We start from the raw sequence: 9,027 nt of genomic DNA on the forward strand, positions 1-9,027 counted from the left end.
TAACTAAAAATAGGAGTTCTATATTGCTCAACAGGGAATGTTACTAGAGAGATGCTTGCCCATCTGTTTCTTATAGCACTATTAGCAGTAGCCTAATTATGGGGTCAACTGAAATGTCCATCTGCAGATGAACAGATAATGAAAATGTGGTACATATACACACTGGAGTTATATTCTTCCATAAAGAGCAAAATCATGTCCTTTACAGGAAAATAATTATCACTTCAGATTATCTGTTAAGCAAAATAAATTAGAATCAGAAAGAGAAATGTTAAATGTTCTCTCATTTATGAATCCTAGATTTTAAATTGTATGTATTTATTCATGTAGATTTTATGTGTGTGGATATTTTGTTTGTATGTATGCTTGTGTATTTGAAGAAGTTAGATGATAGTGCTGGGTTCCCTGGAATTGGAGTGACAGATAGTTGTGAAATGCCATGTGGGTACTGAGAATTGAACCCTGGTCCACTAAAAGAGCAGACCATGATCTTAACCTCTAAGTTGTCTTCCCATATCAAGTTGTATGTGTGTGTGTGTGTGTGTGTGTGTGTGTGTGTGTGTGTGTGTGTGTGTGTGTAATAAAAATAGAAGTTATATTGCCTGGGAGAATGATAGGGAATTATGAGTGGGACAGATAGGAGAAAATGCAGGTGGAGAGTCAATATGGTCAAAGTACATGATATATCTACATTAAAATAATGTTTATGACACACATCACTATATATAATGACTATACACAAATTTAAAATATAAATATAGGAAAGATCTGTTAACATGACAAACAAGCAAATAGTATATTTTCTTATGGGCATATTCATACATAGCAATGCATTTTCTGTTATATTTCTAATGGGAAGCTTCTTAAAAATTAGGATGACAAATGAGTTAATGATTTAAATATAAGTGACTGTAGGTAGGATGGCAAAATTTAGCTGAGAGTCTTAGATAGTCACTCTCAGAACGTCTTCTTGCTTTCTCTTCATATAGACACCTCCAGGCTGGTTACTGAACTCTCAGCCTCCTTGGGGTTGTTGGGCATTGCCAAGCCACTCTGTGCTCTACATTTTCTCATTCTTCACCTAGACTGCAAGTTCAATAAAGAAAGATGTTATATTTTGTGCTTCTTTAAAACCTGTAGAGAGCCAACATATTTAGTCATCAGACACAATGAGTATGCAGTCATCCTATGGCCTTTTATAAAGACACTCGACCCTCTATTATATGTGGAATCTGCAACCAGAGATTAAGCAAACTGTGCATTAAAATATTCTAAAAACGTAAAAAGCAAAAAAAATATTCTAAAAATATGTCTTTGCTGGGCAAGTACAGCTATTTTTCTACTGTCATTATTACTAAGTAATGTGGTATAATAACTATTTTATGCCTTTTTGTATGAGGTACTATAAGTCATCTCAAAATTATTTAAAGTGTTACAGAAGGTAGTATAGGTTACCATAAATATTGTGCAAACTTTTAGAAGAGACTTGCACATTTATGGGTGTTTGTGTCTATGGGGAAGACAATGGATTCTGACGGATGACCATATCATCATTCTTCCATGACTATTGAGGAAGCTGATCACTATACTAGCAGCATGACCATGAAATTAAATTTTAGCAATTCCAGGTGATCATTTGGCATAACACTTGTTTCAGGTCTCTACACTTAATTTCCATGTTTAGAAAATTGTGGATTGTCATAAAAATTGCCATATGATATAAACACTTAAAAGATATTTCATAAGTGGTAACTACTATTATAATCATTATTAGTCTTTGAAGAGCATATACAGCTGGGTTTCTTGGGGAGTTCCATAAATAATTAGATTCTTAGGATTCATCACTCACTGAGAAACTGTCTCTAGTAAGCCATGGAACCTATTTGAGAAATGGTGTATTAATTGTGCATTGTTCATAACTCACCCATATTGTTACACGTCTTCCCAAAGATATTTGTCACTAGAATTTCCAGCAATTGAATAAAATATACTGAAGCTTGTGATATTAGAAGGTGGCTTGTTAAAAAACTGGAAGCTATTAGTTTGAAAAACAAGGATGAAAAAGCACCTAGTGTAATTTTTCTGACTAGAGAAAATAATTGCTTTCTCACAGTTTGAAAATTATATAAACTACTTTTTCAGCCCTCATAGTACAACTGCCATTTCCAATTTCAAAGTAAATCTAAGGCTTCAGGATAGCCATGTAATCTTTGAACTTCAGCATTTGAGAGAATTATTCTTAGGGCAAGGCTGACTCTGAATTTCATTTTATTCTTTTGCCAATTGGCAGTATCACTTACAATTGATATTAAAACTGCTGTCAGTAAAATATTTTAACCGGCGCTTTTCTATATATTGTTCTTTAGCTCAGCATTATATAGTACTGTTGAATTTTCAAAGCAAAGCACAGAAGATCAAGGACACCAGGGTGGAAACATTGGGAACTGGAAGCAGTTTCTCTCAGTGTGTATTTTCAAACTCGAGAATTACTCTTATTTCAGTTTTTAACTTGTTGTACAGTTTTTGAAGTATGCTTAAGAATAAATCTAAACCATTGTTAGGAATGTTAATTTAAGACAAATTAATTGACTTTATTTTTTCATTATATAGTGTGGTAATATTCTTATGTGACATAAGAGTTCAAAATAATGGTATTTTAAGAACATGAAGTTGCTGTTTTCTCTTCCGATAAGAATCTGGATGGGTCATACAGAGCTGACAAGAGGCCTCACAATCTATAGAAACCCTGAAAACACACAGGTACACTCTATTTTTGTCTTGTTGTTCTTTCATTCTCAATATTTAACCTGCATGCTGCTGTTTACTATGAGTGCACCCATTCTATGGACTATGACAACATTTGCTTCACTCAGTTGGTGACAAATACAAATTCTATAATACACATGCAATATAAAAATATATAAGCACACAGTATAAGTAGTAATTCCAGAGTAGGATTTGTAAGTCATAGAGGATTGAAGTCATTATAACTAGAAGTGAAACTCCTGGAACTCAAGTCATTCCTATGTCTGAAATAATAAGTGAAGAAAGCCAGGCTACAAATTTGAAAGATTATAGAACACAACCAAATTGGTTTCATTTCAAAGATCTAAGAATAATTCAACATCAGCAAGTAATTAAATGTTATACCATACAGATATAGACTTAAGGGCAGAAACTACATGTTTATGTGAATTTGTGCAGAAAAAGGCTTATATCATGTTCAACATTCCTTCATGATTTAAAGCCTTGGAAAACCTAGGAGTAGAAGAAACATATAATAATATATATCAATACTATCAAAACATACTTTGAATGATAAAACTGAAGGTATTTCCACTAAAATAAGGAATGATGAAAATTTGTGCACTCTACTCTTATTAAGTATTCAGCAAGATAATGGAATATGAAATAGATGGGTAGGAAAAGAGTCATATGATACAATGACTTACAGAAGCACAGGAGACATCCGATTGACAAAACAATTCTAAGCAGAAAGAGCAGGGATGAAGGAATCAAAATACTTTCTTCAAGAGTATACTACAGTACAATAGTAACAAAACAGCATGTTACTGGCACAAGATCAGATCAATAGACTAATGGAATGGAGTAGAGCTTCCAGAAATACATCTACAAAGCTATAGTCATAGAATCTTTGTTAATAGCATATGTTAGAACAACAACAATAAACAAAACAAAACAAGCCAAAATAATCAAACAAAGTCAAAAACAACAACAACAATATCAAAAAACCAGCCATCTCAACAAATGTTTCCAGTTATGCTAGTTACCCACACACAACAGAGTAAAATTACACTTGTATCTCTTACCTTAAGCAAACATTACTTCAAGATGGATCAAAGACTTTAATTTTAGAACCAAAACTAAAACTGCTGGAGGAAAACATAGGTGAAACTCTTTAAAATGTTAGCAAAGGCAAAGGATTTCTGAAAAGTTCCCAGTAGGTTAGGAACTATTAGCAAGCATTGACAAGTATTATTACTTAACCTTCAAAGAAATCTAATCCATCAGCAGAGTAACAAACAGCATGCAGAAGAGAAAGGACTTTGCCAACTCTCAATAGGCAGGTCATTGACATCTTGAGTCACATTCTATGGCATCTAATTTCTTCTTTTCACACCCCTGCAGGTACTGATACACACATACTCATATACATACAAACAGACATATACATATAAATTAAAAATCATCAGCACATATATAGGTAGCTGGATGTGTGATGGAATTCAAATGCCATGAAAGCAGAAGGAATAAACGTTTAGACAGACGAAGAAAACCAGCAAATGGGGGAGTTGAGAAGCAGTGAATGTTAGCAGGGATCTGAAAAGGAACAAAGTTTGATGATTTACACATATAAAACTTTCACAAGGAAGCCCATTTCTTTGTGTGCTTACCAGGATGTCAATGCTTAAAAAATGAATGTCAGTTCTGATGAAGAGAGATCCCATCAAGGCTCAGAGAAGAAAGGTAGTTACACTACCTGTGAAATGAAACAATACGAACTGTGGGTTTTGCCATATTTCAGAATGCAGAATCACATAAATTTGCTGAAACAATGAAAGGTGAATCCCAACAGAATCACCAATGACTAATTTCTTATCAATAGTATATTTTAAAAATAAGAAAGAGGGATACTCTACTATTTTTTCTCTTCTTGTTTTGTATTACTGAACATAATTTTCTCAAATACAACAGAAATGAACTCTCCCTGTATAAAAATCAATGTTTTCCCCCTCTAGGATTTCAAATTACAGTGCTATTTCGGAAGCATCATTTCACTTATGTGGTAGCAATTTGTCTAAATCTTTGTCCTGTGGCCTCAGCGAATACATTTGGCACAGAGAGTTGGAGGATAGAAAGAGGGAGAGCGTCTGTGAACACAAGTACCTTGGGAAATCAGCAGAGATGGGAAACAAATACATAAAAGGCACCCTGTGCAGAGTATATGCTTTTAATGGGACTTCATTAAAAGTACATACTTCTTAAAGTTTGCCTCAGCACGGAGGTGGGTTTCTACAGAGGAAATTGAACACTTAGAAGTTTTCTTTCACTTCTCCTTTTATCCTGTTCACGATGAATATAGATAGAACAAAAAACAGCTGCTGGTTTATACTCACTTTGTAGAAAGACTTATAGCAGTTTCCACTGGTTTCCTGGGTACTTTAGAATCAAGGCCAAAGGGTAAACCCCTTTATGAACTGGGTAGCCAAGCCACTGGAAGAGTGAAGATGCAGCAGGAATTGCCTCCAAGGGCAATAGCTCTGCCTCCTGGAATGTTCTAGAAAATGCCCTTTTCTGATGCATTGGCTCATGGGGAGATTCTGAATCCAATCAATGTCTGAGAGAGAGCTGGCCTTCTATAAATGCCAAATCAATGAATGAGTATATCAATAAAAACAAAGAGCCAGAATCCAGGAGGTATTACTAGAGGTCCCTGGATGGGAATTAAAAAGAGAAAACAGCAGAATTAATTGATGCAAACAACAGGGCAGAATAGAGCCACAATGAAATTCAAATTAAAAGTACATGGAGCTGACACAAAAATCTCAGCTGGGAGTGCACGCACCAGTCACAGAAGTCTGGGATTGATTCTAGCTGCACACTCCTCTAGCTGTAAGATTCTGGGGGATTTCATTTTCTCAAGTAGCAATATGCTTATCTACAAAGATATAATCTATTAATGCATTCATATCTTTGTATGTGTGTGTAGCATATGTGTGTGCAGGTGTGTGCACATGTATGTGTGTGCACATGGAGGCCAGGGGTCAGTATTGGTTGTCTTCTATTATCTCCCTTTACCTCTTTTTTGACACAGCATGTCACTCTGATCCTGGAGCTCACCGGTTTCACAATAGCTGACAGAGAAGCCCTAGTAATCCTCCTATCTCTCTTTACTCACCACAGGGATAAAAGTGTGCCCTGTCACTCTGGGATGCTTGTGTGGATGCCAGCACTCAGGTCCTCATGCTTGTGTGATTCCCAGAGTTCATTCAATACCTGAGTCTACTCTGGCATCATTCCTATTCTAGAATTGAGTAAATAAGTACACAACAGGAAGTCTTGCTAAAAGTGCTTAAAAGATGTGATATTTAAAAATTACCTACAAGAAGTACATATAAAAATACATCTCATGATGAAGAAACCATCAGTGTATATTACTAGAGGGAAGAACAAATTGAAAATGGAAAGAAGGTCACTATGTACTTGTGGATAATGAGACGAGTGATATACGAGGTGAAGATAGAGAGCTGGCCAGGGCTGAATCCTGGCAATGTTCACAAATCAGGCCATGAAGACTAAATGCATTTTAAATGTAATGGGAAATGTATAGCTGGCATTACTGCAGGTCACCATTGCTGAATGTGAAATGAATTGGTGTGGGATGTACACTGAAGCTGGGAGGCAAATTAAAAAGCCATTGTAGATGTCTAGGAGAGAGATAGTAACAGTGGTTGAAATAGAGAAATGATGAAGAAGAGAGAGAAGCATGGATTTGGGATGTGTCCTGGAGATTACATCAACAAAATTGATTTGGGGAAGTAATGAAAGGGCAAACTGAAAAAATTCCTATAATGTTATGTTTTTTTATTTGACTTTTTAAGTTATTTTATTTCTTAGATTTCAAATACCTCATTTTCACTTAACCCTTTCTTCCTTCAAGCCTCCCATATATCCCTTACTTGCTCACTTTCAAAGTAATGACCTATTTTTTCTTAATTGTTACATATTTTTTAAAGGGTGAATCAAATGACCTTTGGGAGCCATTCCTCACAAAGGGATACTCTCTCAGCCTAGACACACAGGGGAAGGTCTAGGCCCTGCCCCAAATCATGTGACAGATTTTGAAGATCCCTCATGGAAGGTCTCACCCTTCCTGGGGAACAGAAGAGAGATAGTGTGGGAGCTGGTGAAGGGCATGAGAGGATGGGAGGGAGAGGGAACTGGGATTGATATCTAAAATAAAATTGTTTCTAATTTAAAGAAAAAAAGGGTGAATCAGAGGCAGAGAAGCAAGCATTCTAGTTAATAATGTCTTTGCAATTTAAGTTTAAATGTGAATTAGACATTTGAATGCCAAATGCTGAATGATATAAGATTGAGACTATAGGAAGAAGAAACCAGCAAACCAAGATTTAGAAAAACTGAGAAGTTCTATCCAATGAGATATTCAGAAAGCTAAAGCTATGTTCCATGGAAACTGGGAAGACATTTCTTTTTTTTTAAACATTTTTAAAATTTTTAAATAGCTTGTTTTACATGTCAATCCCAGTTCCCTCTCCCTCCACTCCTCCCTCACTCCCCCATCACCCCCCCAGCCACCCACCTTATTGCCAATTCCTTCCACATAGGGGATATCTAGAGTCTGTCATTTCACTCTGGGTAGGGTTCAGGCACTCCCCTAAGAGTCCAGGCTGAGAGAACATCCCTCATTTGCTACGGGCACATGATGTCTGTTTATATTCTAGGGATAAACACTGATCCACTGCTCAGGGCCCCATAGGATGCCCAGGCCTCCTCACTGACACTCGCATTCGGGGGGGGGTCCAGATCAGTCCCATGCTGGCCTTCCCGCTGTTGGTCTGGGGTCCAAGAGCTCTCCCCTGTTCAGATCAGCTGTCACTGCTGGTTTTGCCAGCCCATTCTTTACCAATTTGCTCATCACTCCTCTCTCTCTGTCACTGGGTTCCTTGGGTTCAGTTCAGTGCTTAATTGTGGGTGTTTGCCTCTGCTTTCATCAGTCACTGGATGAAGGCTCCAGGATGGTTGTAGACATCAAATTCATTATCAGGAATGGGCATTCGAGGTGGTCTCTCCACTATTGCTTAGCTTGCCAATTGGTGTAATCCCTTTAGATCACTAGAGGTCACAATGGTGCCTCATCTGTCTTCTAACCTATGATTCCCTCTTCCCCCTATTCTACCCCCCCACTCAACCTTCCTGTTCTCCTATGACCTATTCTCTCTTCCTCTTCTCCCCCTCTCTTCTTCCCAGCTCCCACTCCCCAACACCCCTCGTAGTGTTCCCCTTCCATTCAGAGGATCTTGCCTCATTCCTCTTCTCTTGGATACTATGCATATCTTTAAGGTTCTTTCCTGTTTCCCAGACTCTCCATCAGTGGAAGTGCAGACTGGCACTATCCTGATCCATGTCTAAAATCCATATATGAGTGAGTACATACCATGTTTGTCTTTTTGCGACTGGGTTACCTCACTCAGGATGGTTTCTTCCAGTGCTATCCATTTACCTGCGAATTTCAAGATTCCATTTTTTTTCTGCTGAGCAATACTCCATTGCATAAATGTACCACATTTTCTCTATCCACTCTTCAGTTGAGGGACATCTAGGTTGCTTCCAGGTTCTGGCTATTACAAATAATGCTGCTATGAACATAGTGGAGCAGATGTCCTAGTTGTATTTATAGTGCCATTTAATGCCTAGTGCTCACTTGAAAACTGAATGATAAAGGAAGAAAGCTGCCAAGCTCAAGCCAGTGACTTGACAGCCCAGACCACATCTGATGGTCCTCTAATCTATATAAATGTGCCATGAGATGCTGATACCCTGATACAATAAAAATGTAAAGTTAAAGAAGATTCCAAGATCATGTGCAGGCAAAGTGCAGTCTCTGTGGAGCGCACAAAGCAAACACAAGTGCCACTGAGGGATCGTGGGCTAAGGAAATTGATTCTGTAAACCCAAAATCAATGTCTGAAGATGCTTGAAGAATGGGACATTAATACAGAATGAGTATGCCATGATATTCATTTGTGTTGGTTCATAGTAAATGTTTGAGAGGAAGTCGCCAACTGAGAATGAGCTGAAGCTGCCATTGAGTCTCTAGGAACTTTTTACGAGACATAGAGGAAGGAATTCAGTGGTAATTTTTCTGAGTAGCAACCAACTGAAGAAGTACATCTAGTGCAATGGAATTTTAAGTTGCTAATTCACGTTGACATTGATGTATGTATTGTGCAACCCCCCAAGGAATGTCCATTAAATTACTCT

The 9,027-nt window shown here is 37.3% G+C and overlaps 1 long non-coding RNA gene across 1 annotated transcript; it reads right to left on the bottom strand.

The window, feature by feature from the left end:
- Positions 1 to 545: 545 nt before the first annotated feature.
- On the bottom strand, positions 546 to 5,390 carry LOC110343736. The gene is made up of 3 exons (XR_002386049.2): positions 5,139 to 5,390; positions 4,416 to 4,501; positions 546 to 1,086 (listed from the first exon to the last, which is right to left on the bottom strand). It is a non-coding gene; the product is annotated as an uncharacterized LOC110343736 (long non-coding RNA).
- Between the last annotated feature and the right edge of the window lie 3,637 nt (positions 5,391 to 9,027).

Source organism: Mesocricetus auratus, unplaced genomic scaffold, assembly GCF_017639785.1.
Source record: "Mesocricetus auratus isolate SY011 unplaced genomic scaffold, BCM_Maur_2.0 Super-Scaffold_100015, whole genome shotgun sequence".
Lineage (NCBI taxonomy): Eukaryota > Metazoa > Chordata > Mammalia > Rodentia > Cricetidae > Mesocricetus > Mesocricetus auratus.